Genomic DNA, 18,947 nt, shown 5'->3' with positions numbered 1-18,947 from the left:
GGTATCATCCAATTTGGTGCCTCACCTTTTCTTGATTGAGCGCTACCTTACCCATGGACAAGTGCTTCAGGTGAGTGGCATGACAACAGATGGATCTGGCAAAGACGATTCACTTGCTAGATGGCTTTGGGGATGTTTTGGGGCTTTGGCAGAAGTGTCCGGCCCGAGCTTCCCGTAGGACTGCAATGGGGACCTGAGCTGCTGAAATACTTTAGGGTCCATATACCACGAGCACTGGGAACTTCTGGAGGGTAATATTGGGGTGGTGGTGGCTGCCTTAGGAGTGAGGGTGGAATTTTGGAAAATTCTGTCTTTATGTGTGGCCAGACACTTGGCAGTTTCCAAGTTGATGGCTTAGCCGCAACTGTTATACTACTCTGCCAGTGATTTGTCCCTAGAAGTGTATTCTCGGATATTAACACCTTGCTCACTGAAATGATATGGAATAGGGGCTGGTGCAGGGTGACACTGGTTAAGCTTCAGGTGGCTAATGACAAAAGGATGATTGGCGGCCCTGGATTTTAAATCATATTATCTGATGACCCAGATGCAGTGGGTTGTTCGGTGGCAGCATGCTAGGCAGAGTAGGAATGGACTTTGAAATGCCACTTTCCCAATGTTCTGGGAGCCAACTTAATTGTTGTTGGCCCCTAGGAGGCTGAGAACCTGGCACTGGGGCCTGTTGGCAGTAGCTAACCACTACAGGATTTGATGGTTGCAGAAGACTAGAACCTGGGCTCCTTCCTCTCCTCATATCCCTTTGCGGGCACTGGAAGTCTTACCATATGCTGGCGAGTGGAGGGGTTTGATTTGTAGCAGCTGGATACTGAGCTGGTGGGATGGTATGCTGGTAACATTTGAGGAGTTAAGAGCCAACTATGAACTACCTGTGGGCCATTTTCTCCTCTCTGGGGTGCTGGTAGCTGCCATAAAGGAGCAATAGAGGAGTGGCCAGTCTGAGTCCTCTCACCATTTGGGTTGAAAAGTTATATACACCACCTCGGGTACACTCAAGGCTGTTACGAACTAGTATGGGGTGCTCCATAGGGACATGAATGCACCGTTAACAATGTTGCTGGACTGTTGGATATTAGAATACTGATCAGTGATTTGGATTGGTTGAGGGTACTGGAGCAGGTCCCTGAGGTGTTGTGAAATGCCAGCTTCAAAATGATTAACTTTTTTCGTGGTCCACATGGTGTATCTTATGTTGGGTAAGAATATATAATAGAATCTACCCTGGTGCCTCTGCTTTCTGCCCCAGATGTGAGAAAGTGGGGGCTGAATTGTTGTAGATCTATCCGCTGACTGGGTGAGGATTGTTGACTTTCTCAATGATGTGACTGACCGCAATATTCAGCATGCACCAGTGATATGCTTACTGGGGATATTCCCACGTCCGGCAAAGTATAAGGTAACTTCTAGATTAATAAATTTGGCCTGGGTATTAGCAAGCCCCATTATTACTCTTAGCTGGAAAGCCTCCTTGGGGCCATGTATTGGTCAATGGAAATGTCATCTCGTTAAGTGGGTTGGTTATAAAAGAAGCAAGCTGTTTATTGAGGCCAAGAGAGGGTGGAGTTCCATAGAGATAGGAGAGCTTGTGAAGGGTTAGTGGATGAGGTTTGGGGGAGGGGCTTGGAGTTAGACGCTGACTCGTCCCCTTGGGGGCCTACTTTGGCTGAGGGGGTGGTGTGCTGGTTCCTCTCCTGGTTCAGCTCATTGTCTCCAGGCTAACTGGGTTCTGCTTCACTGTCCTGGTGATCTCCTCTTTGTGTTCCGTGGCAGACTCTCTTTTGACCTGCCATGGGACCTTTGGTATCATTGCGCATTGTAGTTGTTAGACAACAGATGGACTAAAGTTTGGGGGAGAGATGGCAAGTTGGTGGGTTTTCTATGCACTTCCTGGCAGGTGAGCATACATTTCTGGTTGACAGGGGTTGAGCTGGCATGTGAAAGGATGTGTTTGATGGTTTTCTCCTCAATGTCAGAGTTGCCTACTCAAGAAGTATGCATACTTTTACTGCCCTGCTATGTTCTTTGTTCTTAAAACACCAATAAATTGCATTTACAAAAACAAAGCAACATCGTTGCTGTGTTGAAGAACCATCAAGCTCTTACCAGTAAATATCATGCAGCCTTCATGGCATTCACTAATGTTCTGGACAAACTGAGGCATACATGTTCAACCTTTGATATTTATGCATCAGAGCCATCTACTATCACTCCACAGCCTCCTATTAGACCCCAACAACAAGCACAGGAGGCCGAACATACATCAGAGAATGATGTTGTAGAGTTCCCATGATTTAGACTTAGAATTGCCCATTGAACATTAGTGAGTGTTTCTGACCAGAACAACACTTTGCCATGTGTGTGTCATCATGCCATCTTCTTTACAAACAACTGCAGTCTTTTATTGGTGACATGTTGTTGTTCTTGTTTTTCTGTTCAAAAGTGTGAAAACAGCATCTTTTTTCACTAATCATAATGTTCATGATTGCACTTTTAATTTATGTATTTCATATTATAACCTTATTTCCTTTTCACGATTCAATCATTTTTGTTGTTTGGCTTTCCTTCACTAAAATAACCTTTCATAAACATCACTGCTGCTTGAAATAATGTGGGTGACAGCAACATTGATATAAAAAATTATCTTAACCTTTCAACAGTGTTTGTGTCTATTTATCGGTCTGTCATGTGTTATTTCTCTTTTAATTATATATATGTCAGTTGTTAACACAATGGAGACTCTGCACACTGCCATGTTACCCATTATTCAACAACATAAAACACATTTGTACACTTCTGTCAGGTCTAATTGTCACTTCTATCTCAGATGCAACCCCAACCATCCTACAGATGACAACAAGTAGAAACTCACTAGTTCAGGTAGACTTCCAAGTTATCCTTCAACAGCCTGTATACTGACTACATACAAAGAGGTCTGTATTTTGCAGGTCCTAGACTACAGACTAAAAAAATTGAAACTATCAAGGCCATATCTCGACTATCTCAAGTAACGGCAACGCAAATCAAATAGGGTTTGATTTATATAAAGTGTCAGTGTCAACTTTTTCATACAAGCCAAAAAAGGAAAATATATATAGCACTTATGGCCATTTCACAGTGTTTAGACAAAATATAGACTTGTAAATATCAGGAGACACAAATAATGGGAAATAATATAATGATACATAAATATAGTGATGCAAGACTATCGTTGTCAAGAATATCACTTTTTGATATTTAGAATATTGTTGTTTTTAATATCGGTTTTTAGTAAAACAGTTGTAAAATTATTATTTTGTAATTATTTTAATGTATTTTAGTTCATATTAATTTTATGGTATTCAGTTTGCATAATTGTTATTCATGTTTTAAATATAGTTTTTCATCTTAAGTGATTTAGAATTGATTATTTACTTGTTAATAGTAATTTATAGTATTGTAGTGGGTCTGTTGGGGTTGTAGGCGGGAAGTTAATTAAGTAATAATTAGTTATTTATTATTACTTTTTAAAATCAATTATGTGTGTAGGAAAGTGTCCTTTTTGAATGGGCAACCCAACTTTCCTCTTTAGATGCTGTTGGTTATAACTCTGAAAGTGCATTGGAGCTTGCTTACCAGTGCCAATGCTCTCTCCCTAAATTGGCAACTGTGAATTGGTATCCTCAATTGACAAGTACTTTAACCCCCTTATAAGTCCTTAGTATATGGTACCAGTGGTACCCAGAGCATGGGTGTTAAAGGGGTCACCAGGGCCTGTTGCACTATTTGTGCCACCCTGAGTGATGTCATGAATGCTGTAATATCTGGGGTAATTAGCAGTGCATGGGGGAGCTCCACCATTTCTCCGGGGCTGGCATACTAAAATAACTTAGGGGGGGCATAGATATGCATTGGCCTTGGGCTGAATGAGGGCCCCCTGAAGGTTTGGGGCTCTTTAGACAGGCTGGAGCGCTTCCCTATGTGAGGCTGGGGCTGACGCAGTCTGTGTTATGCTCCTGTCTCTGCCTCCCACCTCCTCTTGCACCTCTCTCACATGACTGTATTTTACTTGTGAATCACAAGCTTTTTCCTTCCTTGTTTTATTCCTGTGGAACTTTGATTTCCCATGCCTCTGGGAGAACTCTAGCACTCTTCTGGAGTCGGACACCCCTCATGGTGACGCTCACAGCTTGAAAGTCAAATGATATAAAGAAAATTCCACAGAGTTCTCCTCCAGCCAGTCACATTTGTCAAAAAGTTCTTATGTGATTGACAGGAGTGTGAAATCAATGAACAGCAAAAATATTCAAATGTGTGAACCATTTGAAGTCCATCGACCAATTTTTTAAAATGCTTATATCCCTGAATCTACTGCATGGTTTTACATTAAATGAAGAAAAGCACACTTGGGGGCCTATTTATAGGCCCCTAGCGCCACCTTGCACCACATTAAGGTCATTTATTTTTACATTAATGTGGTCCAATGAAGCCAAAATCCCCATGCCGTATGTACAGAGTGGCGCAATGCATGCATTGCGCCACTCTGTAACCCTTTGTGCTACATTATGCCTGTGCTAGGCATAATGTATGCAAAGGGGGCATTCCCCCGTTAGGGGAGCCGGAAAAATGGCGCAAGGAAAACTATGAGATTTCCTTGTGCCATTTATTTCGGCACTTTTAACGCCCGCTCAAGAGCAGACGTTAAAAGGGGGCTTCCATTCTTTAGAATGGCCCATCTGTACTCTGCAGGAGCAGCGCCAATATTTTGGTGCTACTCCTGCAGAATACATCAATAGCATCATAATAAATGACATTATTCCCCCCTACCCTGCGCCATGGTGCCCGTATTTTAAATACGGCGCACATATGGTGGCGGTAGGGGGGTGCTAAGGGGCGCAGCAAAAGTGGAACTCGGAGCAGCGTCACTTTCCATGAATCTGCCCGTTTGTGAGTAAAGTTCTACTTTTCTGCCAGGTTTGGTGCACGTCCTTTCACTAGTTTTGGCTACAGGCTTGAGCAAGACTTCCTGTGGAAATAACATGGAAATCACTTTTTTATCAACCTCATCTTTACCTGTACCCTTTCCCCAGCACAAATCTGTATGAAAATCGGCATGCTAGCCCTTCGCTGACTGGATCAAGTGTAGATCAAGTGTTAGCCAAATGTGGTGCAGATCCACCCATTGGGTAAAAAGTTATAAGCACATCAAAAAATGCTATTACTTGAAATCTAAATTGATAAAAATCAAAATTCAATACTAAATACGTTGCTTCACAGGTACTCAATAATACTGTTAGAAAATTATTGTACCAGATCATCACTGCCCATAGTCATAATCACAAACGGCATCATAAAAACATTATCATATTTTCAATGTTCTTAACAATTTCTGTGGTTGTGAAGAAGGAAAGTTTAACTCCCACATTCTGAGCAACTAGAGTGAGGAAATCAATATTAAGTCACCATGCACCATCCACCCTATGATGGACTTGTGGTGTATACTATTGAATTAGACTTCACAACATGCCTCCCTATCACGTCACAGAATACTGTTACACACAGCCTATGATGATCATCTTCCGTGGGCAGCTGCTGTATACTGAGTAACCCATCTCCGGCACCCAATGAAACCTACCATATTCAAATCAAATATGCTGGGACATCTCCTACCATATCTAGGGTTCCAGCTATAAGGAGAAGAGGACTGAGGTACTTTCTCTAGAATCACAAAGAACCAGTCAATGTCCTACCAAAGTGAGTGCTCACCTATAAGGATGTACTTTCTATACGAGGTTACTGGACACGCAGATTATATAAGGAATGCATTGAGACATCCATCTACGAGATCTTTGGCGAATAATCATGCACTGTCACGTGACCCATATTTATATTGGCATATCATAATTTGGAGACAATGGCATTTTACATACCGCTTGTCATCACCCGGTAAAATTAAAGTGGAATGAGGAAAGGTTGATTCTCAATAGGTTCTGCGAATGAGGGTACTCAGCCAAAGAACTCATCTGGGGGGGTGGGGGTAAAAGATAATTCCTGAAACAGGGGCTACGTGTTTACTGGTCCCAACCCCACAACAACCAGCAATACTCCTATGGTAAGATTAGTTTCCACATAAAATAAAGTAGCCAATCAACTAAGTTACGGACGAGTATGGACAAACACTGGAGTGTCCTAAATCCGATCCTGTGACAGAGAAACATGTGGGCACACGTGTTGTGATTACTTTCCGTGGCTCAACTCACTGAGAGATAATCTGCTTCACAGCCATTTAGAACACTAATAATTAGACTAGACTGACTAAACAACAATGATGATGAACTTTTGCCTCTGATTTCTGTGAGTATGTACTGGAATGCCCCTGCAAATTACAGTATGTTGGAAACACCGTGTAACCTTTAGGAAAAATGATTGTAGAGCTTCTAGGTAGAGCTAAAAGGAACCATGACACTACCTATCCAGTGGCTAGATATTTTTAAGAGTTTAATAATAGAACGACTGGAATGGCGCAATTTGCTAGCATTTAGATCATTTTGGATAACTACTGAGGAGGAGACCAAGGAGTTTTTTAAACAATTTTTGTCGGCGTTTCCAATACAATATACTGTTAAACATTGCGTGATAGAAGATAGGGTTTCCCCGTGCAAATGATATTCTGGTTCTTATTACACCAGATATTCACAAAGTTTCCCATATATGTTATGAAGAGTTGTCTACTCCACTCGAGTTTATGCATGAAATAGGCTTGACCTCATCTTCAGCTGTGCTGGCAAATGTACTTGTGATGCATACCTGAGCAAGTAGTACAACCCTTTTCAACTTCGTAACCAACTGTATAACTAACTCCCCAAACATTCTGGAGATGGAGTGACCTTGTGATACATTCCGTTCCATTTTATCTCATCTTCACATAGAAAGACCAAAGACATATTGTGCCCTTGGTATCAGATGTGCACTGAGTACTGAACCTCCCTGACAATGGGGCAGCGTATCCTTGCTAAACACCACTCAAAAAATTACACCGCCCCACTACTGAGCCCACTACTGGTCTTCGGATCTTTGGAGTGGCAACATAAATTTTGGTAATCACAAGTAAACCTTATAGGAGACAATAATGAGAGTTTAAGATATAGTTTAAAGTATTTATTCAAAAATAGAGTAATAGGTTTTATTAGTCAATATAGTTTACAGAACCATTGCACGTAGCGTGTTCTGAACCTGTCATTTCTCTATTCATCTTAGTCTATTTGGCAAAAGCTCCCTGTGCTCATAAAAAATACAGTTGCAGTTTGGTCTAGTCACATTAAAGAGGCCTTTGAAAATAAAGTTAAGAATTTTAGAAAGTAATTCTTTGTTACGTCTGTATACATTTTCACAACTATCAACTCAGTAAGCTTCAGCTATCACACTATTTTGCAACAATCTATCCAGCTCCCTCCTTCTCTCCAGACAGAAATTGCTCTGTGGAGAAGCAAAAGAGCTAAAATGTCTAAGTAGGATGAGACGCCCAAACACCAGGAACCCAAGCAGCACCCTTTTGTATCTGCCTTGCTTTGCATTGGGTGCCCCCTACTCTTTCCCTCAGACACATTTTATAACAAATTTAAAGCTGCAATCATTAACAATTTAAGCTAAAACAATAATTCTGTTCACATTCAAAGAAGAATTTAAATATTGGTACGGTTTCCCATGCATAGTTTACTTCTCAAAGAATAAGGAACATGCATGAATACAATCAACATCTCCATTCCCATAGCTTCCACAGTGTAGGTCCATTCATGAAATAAGCAATTTAGTATTCCATTGTTTAAGACAGAAAGAGTTTGGTAACATGCATAGGCCATGCAAAGGTTAGAAGCTAAACATGTGTTGTGCGGAGAAATGTGTTAATGTTAACAGTTTTCCTTCAGCAAATCAGACAGCATAGGTCACACAGAGTTTAAAAAGAGTTTATGACTATGAAAAAAGGACCTGCAGTTCGGCCTAGCTTCATTCTCTCCTTTAGTAATTTCATATTGATGTATGTTTTTATTGAAAGCTTCAGCAACAACAATGCAGCCAGATCTCCACACAACACAACCTGCGGACCTCAGTCAAAAGACATCAGAAACCTGCCTCCAAAATTGAACTGGCTAAATAAGCAGCTTTGGGGAAGCAGAGGAAATGAGGGCTGACTGACAACAATGAGGGGATCGTAGTGAGGAAAAGTAACACCAGGGTCCCCTGTGCCAGAGAGATGGACACATTGGACTAGAGGGGAGGCGTACTGAACTACTCACCCAAATTAACATGCCCACGGAAGGTAACATAATTGTTAACTTTTTTCTTTCTCTATGGCATTTGACTGTTTTGTTTGATGGTGGTTTGATTGGGGAGGGAAGAACGGGCATGGGAGGGTCACCCTGATGTTCATGCAGTCAATAATAGAATGGACAGTAGCATTCAGTTTCCTTGTCACAAAGGTTGCCCTCTGCATAACACAAAGCCAAGCGTTGCACCATAGACTTGTCGTCCCAATCACCTATCTTTAAGTTAGTTACTCTTAATGTCAAAGGCCTCAACTCACCAGCCAAGAGACTGGCTATTATCAACCTCTTGAGACACACCGAAGCGGACACCTGTTTCCTCCAGGAGATACATCTCCTGTCAAAACACACACCCGGATTTGTACCAGCATTTTCCATACCAGCATTTTGTGTCCACTTCTCCAAAGAAAGCTGGAGTGGCAATTCTGTGCAACAAATCATTCACGGGAGAGATCTTAGAAGTACCTCGAACAAAATGGACACTGGGAATGGATATAAAGATGGGCTCTCACACTCTTACCATTCTGAATGTATATACACCCAACACACATCAGGAAACGTTCATAAAGAGAGCTATCTCCATGACGTTACAATACACAATGGGAGATCTGATAGTGGAAGAAGATCTTAATATAGCTATGGACAATGTAATCAAGAGGACATCCTCCCATTGCGACAGGACAGGTGCGGCCACACCTGTGTTTAAGGATTGGTTAGGAGACATGGGTTTTAGAGACAGCTGGAGAGGTTTTGAAATGGTAATAGAGATTACACCTTCCTCTCCATTGTCCACAAATACCATGCATGTCTGGATCACTTTCTCTTTGGGGACAGTTTAATGAGCTCAGTCACTTCTATGGATATAGGACACATGATACTTTCCAACCATGTCCCCATTACCCTTACCATTTCAATACCGTCTGGGTCTCATAGACCATCTACCTGGAGACTGAACAATTTCCTCTTACATAACCCAAACATTAGGAATGAGTTTGTGGACTAAATCTGGACATTTTTGCAGATCAATAACTCACCAACCATGCCTTCCGACACCCTATGGGACACTTTTAAAGCACACTTGAGGTGTATATTTATTTCCCTAGCTGTTAAGTGCAAAAGATTGCCCCTAGAAAAACACCACAAATTAGAATTCTAGGGACCTTCTTACCCCAGAAATGGTTACCCACTTCCTGGGTACCAACCTATAATATTCCTTGCCGTACACAGAAAAGCAATTTGTAGATGTGACAATTTTGGTTGAAGAAGTGATCATAGCCGTCTCTAAGCTTTAAAATGGAAAAGCATTGGGTCCAGCGGACTACCCGATGAGCTTCTATGAGTCTTTCTGCCACAAACTGGCCCCCCTATTCTTGAGTGCCTTCAATGAGATAGATTACGAGGCATCCTTGTCCATAATGATGCGACAAGCAGTGGTAATTGTCATCCCAAAACTGCAGAAAGCCCCTACACTATGCAATTCATGCAGAGCCATATCATTGCTGAACATGGACATTAAAGTATTGACAGCAAATCTAGTCGCTAGACTGGGCCCAAGTGTCCTACCAAAATGCATTCAGACCAATCGGGCTTTATCCCAGGAAGAAAGTGTAGCGATAACAGCAAGAAACTCATTCACATCCTAGAAAAAGCTCAGGTAAAGGCTAAAAATGTCATCCTCCAGTCCTTAAATGTGGAAAAGGCATTTGATAGAGTTGATTGGCTGCATACGAAAAGAGTACTAGAAAAACTATGGGTGGGCCCACAAAATCTCCAGTGGGCCACCACCAATCATCAGGAACCTACAGTCAGAATCTGAGTAAATGGCACGCTATCAAAGCCTGTCATTATCCAGTGGGGGGCTAGACAAGGCTGTCAGCTCTTCACTCATATTTGCCGTTACACTAGAGCTCTTTGCCAATGCTGTCCGAAGCTCTGCAGGTATACAGGGTGCTAAGATTGGTGAGGATGTCTTCAAGCTCATTATGATTGTGGGTAGCATCATTCGCTCACTGTCAGAACCTGAACGATCTGTGGCCCTGGTCCATGCATTCCAGTGTGTTTCCAACTTCAAAATCAACCTTACTAAATCGGAAGATCTCACACTATATACTTGTTGGGGACAGCTGGGGATGTTGCAATGCTTTATCAGCATACACTGGGCAGCAGACCATCTGAACTGCCTGGGAATCCTCATAACACATATACTGGCTTTAAATCACACATACTTGATCAAACCCTGCAACAAGACTTTCAACGCTGGCATTCAAAACAGTTCTCCTGGATGGGACCAATCACAGTAATTAAAATAAAAATCTTACCACAGATTCTCCACCTGTTCCAAACTATACCTTTGCTGCTATCTCCACCTATTCCTAAATGACTCCAGACACTGATTAATTCTTTTGTTTGGCAATATGAACCTCCATGCGTTGTGAACTTCATCCATTAAAAATCGGCTGCACAGGACAGACTGGAAGTCCCTCACATTGCATCATATTTTCAAGCTGTACAGCTCAGATTCCTAGTGGAATGGGGACATGAAAGACCCAAGGACACAATGGTTCTTCATAGACCATCTCATAGCAGGCCTTCCCTTTGGCAAGTCCCTTGGATGAAAAGTCCCAATGAAGTTGGATGTTAGGCTCATCGCCAGTAATAAGGGCCACGCTGTCGGTATGAGAGAAAGTAGCCTCCCCAGCTGAGATTTACATCCTTCCCTTCATCCTTTCTGCCCATATCTTTTCACTCAGATTTCACCCCAGGCATAAGCATCCTGCCAGTTCAAAATGTGGAGAGAGCACAAATGCCTTATGGTAGGCTCTCTCTATGCAAACCAACAAATACTCCCATTTAAAGACATTAAACAACAATTCATAATTTTCTCCACAGAGCATTTTGCGTAAACCCAACTCTGTCAGTGGGTCCTCCATCCCACAATGATGACGAGAGTGGCTAGGCCGCTTAATGGATTGGAGATATGGCTTAAAAACAGCTTTTTTATAAGGGTCTTAATACCTACCATGTACCACTACCTCATAGGCTCCTCAGTAGCGAAAACCCCCATGCCAGCGATGTTGGGACAAGGAACTGGGCTACGAAGTGAGACATAAAGACTTGGAACACATATACGACAGAGGGTGTAAATTTGCAACTGAGGTACGCCAGCCTGAAACCCAGTACAAAATATTGATGTATGGCAATAGGACCTTGGAAAAGGGAGAACTGTGGAACACAAAGAAATTCACTGACTGCTTTAGAGGCACCTTAATACACCTAGGCCCATATTTATACTTTTTTAGCGCCGAATTTGCGTCGATTTTTGATGCAAAATCGGCGCAAACTTACAAAATACAGATGTATACTCTATGCAATATGAGGGACTTCCAACTGTATTTTGTAAGTTTGCGCCGATTTTGCGTCAAAAAATGATGCAAATTCGGCGCTAAAAAAGTATAAATATGGGCCCTACTCTGGCAGTGCCCCAAGCTCTATAAATATGGGAATGGGGTGCTTAAGGAGACTTATGACACCTTTGACATGCAAATCCCAAGGGAGCCTGCAGTAATCCTTTTGGATAAGCTATACCCTATCCAACAAACCTTAAAATAAATTTGGGAAAAGCAGTAGGCTATATCTTTGGTCGCAAAACATCTAAGATCCTGGGTAATGACTACATTACCCACATTTCAGTACTGGACAACCCACCTCAGAGAGAAATTGGAAATGGGAAAAATAGCAATGACAAACCAACACACCCTTGTCTCGTAAGACGTAACCTGGGACCCATTCATACAAATATTATCCCGAGACCTTCAGGAATTCACATGGCCTTGTTATCTTAAGCTGATACGTCTCATACCTGGGTACTTATTATACCTTCCTACCATGCATGATTAGAAATTTCCTTTCTTACACTGATAACTATATGCATTTATCTCACAAATCCTAGGTAGGAGAATGTTACTATCAGATTTAACAGCCTCTCTGGGTAAGGAGAGGGAAAGGAATAACGATGGGGTACAAGTTTGTTTTATGGTCATGATTTTTAGCTAGTTCCTGACTATCTCACCTCACTGGCCACTAGGATGTGGGTGATGGAATGTGTAAAAGACCAAAATGAGATAAAAACAGTTAAACATAAACAAAGTGATACTGACGTGACCCCCATTACAAGAGTGCTCCAAGCCAAGAGCAAAGGCATGGAATCCCTCTAGCACCAGAGGGACTACCTTTGTTCGATTTCAGGTTGAGCTGCTCAGGAAGAGCTTACCCAGCAACCCAAAGCTTTTTTTATCTCAATGATGATCAGCACATGTGGCTCGCTGATGTCATGCACTTCAAAGTGAAAGTTAAATGAGCTGATTGGCTCATTTCACTTTTACTTACATCGAAGCCCGGCATATGTCAGCTGCCTGAGAAAACCAACTCCAGGAGATGGAGAGGGTCCAAAGGCACTAACTTCCTGTATGAATTGCCTGGTTCATTGAGTTCGTGTGGGAACTTTGCCGGGGGACATGGACCCAAGTCCTCCAAAGATGAGATGAATTGACAAAGGAAAGTGGTAAAGTCCCACTAAATAAAGTCTGTATTTAAAGTCCAGATATCATGAATGCAGTAAGTTCAAATGGACAAGATTACAGAGAACGTCATAATTGATCCAAATAGATTGGTTTATTTTATGCAGATAAAACAAATGATTTCCAAAACAAATTAATTTCCAAAGCAAGATACATCAGAAGTACATCCAAAAAGAAACCATGAGAGTCAGCCAACATGTGTTTCGCCCCTCCAGGCGCGTAAGCCGGGGCTTTCTCAAGGCTGAAAAGAAGAAAAGAAGAGAAACACAATCCAACTGAGGGAATTCAGTATTGTAAAGAAGAATTATTAGAATAATGCAACACCGAAACGTGAAAAATCCAGAGTTCGTGCAAAAGATTTAGTTTAACCAGGTTCAATTAGTCCCGAGAAGTGATAATACTATGGCAAGGTGAAAGGTTGTGAGTCATTCCAAGGCATGAGTTACTTTTTAGCCACTAGAACATTGATGAAAAAGTTGAATATGTGAGTAAGTGGATAGTCGAGGTGAGTTTCTGAGAAGGATGTGACAAGCATAACCTTGAAGTAAGGAACAATAAAGTTTTGTGAAGAATAAATAATTAAACCGTGAATTCGATTAGTAGTACTTGTGATTTAAAGTGAAACCAAATAGGTAACTAGGAATGTGCAAGATAGAAATAAAAATAGTAATTAAACTAGTAGAATCAAACAGGAGAGTGTAGCTATAATCTGACATACCCTTGAGACAAAATTCAGCAGTATAAGACAGTTGTTGTATACATAATTGAGTAAATTCATAATCTGCAAAAAATACATACAACCGACATAGAATAATAATGTCATAAGTATAAATACAGAAAAAACAATGATAAGAAAAGGGTAAACAAAAAGTACTGTGATCTATTCGCTAGCAATCACCCTTAATGGGTTAGAGGTAGGAATAAGAGAGAACAATATGAGCTGACAAGAAAAAAACAGTGTGAAACTTAAAGAAAATGTATGTAGCTTGGAGAAAAAATACGAACATATAGCTGCATATCAATCTAATTCCAAAAGGCCCCATACTAGGGGAGAATAACTACGTAGATAAGCAGCTAATTTAGAAATGCATTAGTTAATTTAATGGGCGTGGTACAAAACCGGGCTCACCTTAATGAAAATACCAAGACGCAAGGGATCGCGTCCGTCTCCTGTAGTAAAAACGGGACGGACGCTAGAACGCCGCCATCGCGTTTAAATACAAAGCGGAATGAAAAAAACAAGTGTCCTACCTCGATGGTGTTTCCGGGGTAAGAAAAGAGAGAAAGGATTGCCTTGGGCTCAGATCCAACGTTAGCCCCTGGTAAAAAACGCTGCCATCTTGAATTGGAGAATACCAATATCCAAAGAGGTGAAAGTGAGAGAGATGAATGAAGGAGCATAATAAGACTTGGAACAATAAGAGGAAGGACAGGATAAATATAAAATAAAAATAAATAAAAAATAATAATAAGAATGAGAAGTGAAAGTTAATAAATAGAAATTAGTGAGAAAATAAATAAAAATTAAAATTAAAAGTAGAGAAAAATAACAAGACATGAAAATCCTGAGTAAGGTATTATATAATACAGCTAATATATTTCTTAAGAGAAATCACAGTAAAATAATAATAGGAATATCCGAAAATTCAGAAAAACTAAGAGCACATAAACAAAGGAAAAATGATAACAAATAATGAATGAAAAAATGCTATGAATACTGAAGAAAAGGCCTATTCTGACCAAAACTGATATGAAAAATGATATGAAGAATAAGCGCTATGATAAATCCAGTTTACATTAACCAATAATGCCACTCATGATCTTTGTTGAGTCCATTATTCACTTTCTCATATTTGATGATTAGGCGACTTTCTTCCTGATGTAAACGTACAAGTACGTTACCGCCTCTTGGGGATGATGTAATTCGTCGAAGACCACTGAAAGTAAAGGTTCGTTGGTGGGAGTTAAATTCAGTAAAATGTTCAACTAGTGGTGCTTTTGTGTCTAAATTCTGTATGTTCCGGTAATGTTCTTGTATCCTAGTTTTTAAGGAACGGGTAGTGCTGCCTATATAGGCTTGATTACAGGAGCACCAGATGGCGTAAACAACGAAGGAACTGTCACAGTTAATGAAGTCATGGATGTGATGAGTTTGTTTATTAATGGTGACTGATCTGGATTTAGAAAGACCCAGTTTGCAGACTGAACATTTGCTACAGGTATAAAAACCTTTTGGTTTTGGCGGTAGGAAAGTGGTCACTGGCTTCTCTTTGAAGAATGATGATGAATGAAGAATGAGATGAACATGACATTCTCTGTAATCTTGTCCATTTGAACTTACTGCATTCATGATATCTGGACTTTAAATACAGACTTTATTTAGTGGGACTTTACCACTTTCCTTTGTCAGCTGCCTGAGGACTGATTTCAATTGGATAGGTACTGTTGGAAAGGGGGGAATCTCATGTTTAGAACTCCCTAGTAGATCCCTGCTTTTACTCTAACCATTGCGCCATGTCATAACGCAAAACAACATTAACGCTGAGAAAATTACTTTAATCAGGTTTACGATGTCGCACACTGGATACGTGCCATTTTTCCCTGCAGTAGCATCAAAAAGCGGCGCAAACACAGCAAAATGTGCTAAGGAGTCCTAAAATGGATCCTAGAAGCCAGGAGAGACCCCAGGAAGACCCCAATCGACCAGGAACCAGCCAGGAGGACACAAACAAGACAAAGGGGAGGGAGAAGAAAAAAAGTAAGTGTTGTTTCAGTGCAGATGAGCAGGAAATACTGGTGAAAGAGGTGACGGAACACCAGCATCAACTTTTTGTCACTTCAAAATCGCTAATTGGGAGGAGAGAGGCAATTTGGCAACAAATTGTGGACAAGATAAACAGTGTGGCAGAAGTACGGAGAACAGTCACTGAGTGCAAGAAATGCTGGCATGACTGCAAGCGCAGGACCAAGGAAAAAATGGCAAGGAACAGGAAGGCAGCACTGCAGACTGGAGGTGGGAGTCCAGCACCGCAGGAGGCCCTGGACCAGATGGAGGAGATGGTAGCAGCTGTCATACCAGAGGAGATCGTCGCAGGGATTCAAGGACAGGACAGCGCAGACTACCAGTAAACAACACACATGCCTAAATGTTAACTGCAAGCAGGGGGAGGGGCATACCTACTACACAATGCATGTCAGCCATGGAAATCAGGCAGTGGAAAGGGCAAAGGGGCACAGCACGGGTGCATGGCTTGTGAAGGGGAAACCAGGGGTATAGCACAACACTACACCAACAAGCTTTGCATGGGGGTACTCTGCCATGCCAAGGCTGTTGGAAAGGCCAAGCCAGTCCAGGAGGGTTGGGTATAACATAAAACTGTCCTGCTGTCACAGGACAGCTGGTATTGTCACAACATGAACTAGGGCACAATTTCCAGTCTCAGCCATATCCACAAGTAGCATGTACCATTGACAATAGTTGCCACTACCACCTGTACTGTGTGTGCAGGTCAAGTAGCAAATGACAGTTAGGTGCCCATGGATCAAACACACCCAACAAAGAGGGTTCAGGATGAAGACGTTATCAATCCCCTGTAATTCCTAACAAAGTGTAAATCCTGTCAAATGCTCATGTCTATAGGCGCAATAAACATCAGTTATTGTTACTTACATTATGAAGTACACAGCAGTAATGTCATACCCATGCTGCTCATTCCAGGGTCTACCCGTGCCTGTGTTACAATAGCTGCAATGCCACCTTGCAACATCCCAACTGTCATGCTGCTAGGACAACAGCATTGAGGGGGAGGATATATGTGTCTAGCTAGTTAAACACACAGTCATAAGAGGAAATGGAACACTGCCAGGCCCATCAGTGCAATCCAATGTAGCACACATTCGCCAACATCAACATGACACACTAACAATGCTGACACCTGTATCGTGCCATGCCAATGCTGTACATAGTATGTGCTTGGTCTCAGCAATATATAGGTGTATGTGAAATATCAGAGACTGGGTCAGTCCCATATTGTTAAGTGTGGTACAAGTGGCATCAGAACACCCACAGCCATTGCAAGGCCTCACCATGCTAATGGAAGTAGAGGGAGGGTTGAGTAGGACAAGAAGGTGGCAACATACAATTTGGACAGAACCTACACCTCGAGGATGTGACGCAGACAATTCCCCAAACTGCCCACACTACATGTGACATGCAGGTGGGGCATAGGCTTGTGAAAATGCTAATATTAATGACAGGAACAATGAACAGGAACCAAGATTACAATGTCTCACTAATAGAAAGTCAGTGACCTCACATTACAAATGCAACAAAACAGACACACTAATTGGACAATATCTCATTGCAGAGGACGATGGCTCTCCTGTGGATATGCCTGTCCTGGACTTCCCTGATGACACAGATGACGAGCTGACAAACATTAGCCAGCAAACCCTCCAAGATGTCCTTGGAACCCTCCAGACCCCACCTTCAGTCGCAAGGAGGAGTGCAGATGCAGCAGCCATCACAGAGGAAAATAGTATGACCTGGCAGCTCCAGCCCAGCTGAGGACTCTGACGACACTGGCACCAGCTTTGAGAGGACTGTATTCGGAATACAGCGGGAGCTGGCCAAGGAGGTGCGGATGTGGATGCAAAATATGGCAGCCAGCCTAGAATGGGTGCGTTTGTGCATGATGTCATCTGCAGAACAGGCAGCAGCCATGCAAGGAGAAACATCTATCCTGCAAGAACTTCAACAAAGTATGCAGGAAATCAGCACCGCTGTAAGGGAGTTGCCACAACACCTCGCACACCAAACCTTTCACTGCGTGCACCAATGCAATATTGACCGCCTCAGAGCCAACCTGGCTGCCCACCACAGTGATGTAGCTGCTATACTTCAGAACCAGCAACTCCTCCTTGCTGCAGTACTGCCCTTATAAGGCCCACAGTTGGCAGCTATCGGGAATTCTGACTCCACGTCTTCAAACACTGAAATGTGTGTTGCCCCTCCAAATCCACCACCACCAAGGGCAGAGGAGACGGCACACACATCAGAAGATGAAGACGTGGAACAGATCACCTTCATCCGTAGAAGTACCCGGTAGCACAAGTCAATGCCACATAGGCACAGATTTCCTAGATCCTGTGCTTGTTAACATGCCAGTCTTTCTACAGTTGGTAACATGCACTGTTCTCCAGCACACTGTTTACCTTACCACTGTGCACTACAATTGTCTCTCACTACCTCATTGGCAATTCATGTTCCTCTGCACTGAATGACACTTAACCACAGCATGTCCAATGACATGTCCCTCACCATCGCACTTGTGTTGCGTCACAATAGAAGGCGTCATACTAATGGACTTACAATCCTGGACTATGTTAATATTGCACTATAGCACTTTCAAATAAATAGCACTTACACAACCACTTTGTCTCTGTGTAATGTGACATATCAACTGTGTAGGAGATTTGTGATGTATGTAACATATCAATGGCCATTGAATGTCAATACAACAGTGTAGAAAGAATGTGGTCTGATAACTATGCACTGGGGTCTGGAGTTTATCATCATCTGGGCTTCCTTAGGCTTATTTCTGAAGTTAAAAGAGAACAAACAGTATAATGCTGTGTAGAACTGACAAAGTCAAAGTATGTGTAAGATGAAACTCAATGTGGCCAACATTCCCTTCAAGACAATCTTTATGTATGTGACATCTGACTATAACCATAATCACACACACACCATACAACAGGAACGGATGTGTACAAGTGTATGGACAATTATGTAACCTGGGCGTACAATGTAATAAATGATAGGTGTGAGTTATGTATACAGAACTTCATAAGATTATCACATCACTCAGCTTATCAGGGTTCACATGAACATCAGGCTGCACGCAGACGTCCCACAGTGGCCAAGATTCTAATACAGGACTCAAACGATGACAGATTTAAAAACACACCATCCTTTACAACACATTGGGAACCATAGTTACCTTGAGTGGTGGGTGCAATGGATGGCAGATGCATAATGCATAGAGAAGTAGCT

This window comes from Pleurodeles waltl, chromosome 1_2 (genome assembly GCF_031143425.1).
Source record: "Pleurodeles waltl isolate 20211129_DDA chromosome 1_2, aPleWal1.hap1.20221129, whole genome shotgun sequence".
In the NCBI taxonomy this organism is placed as follows: domain Eukaryota; kingdom Metazoa; phylum Chordata; class Amphibia; order Caudata; family Salamandridae; genus Pleurodeles; species Pleurodeles waltl.
The sequence above is the reverse complement of the archived record's forward strand: the minus strand, read 5'-3'. Positions refer to the sequence as shown.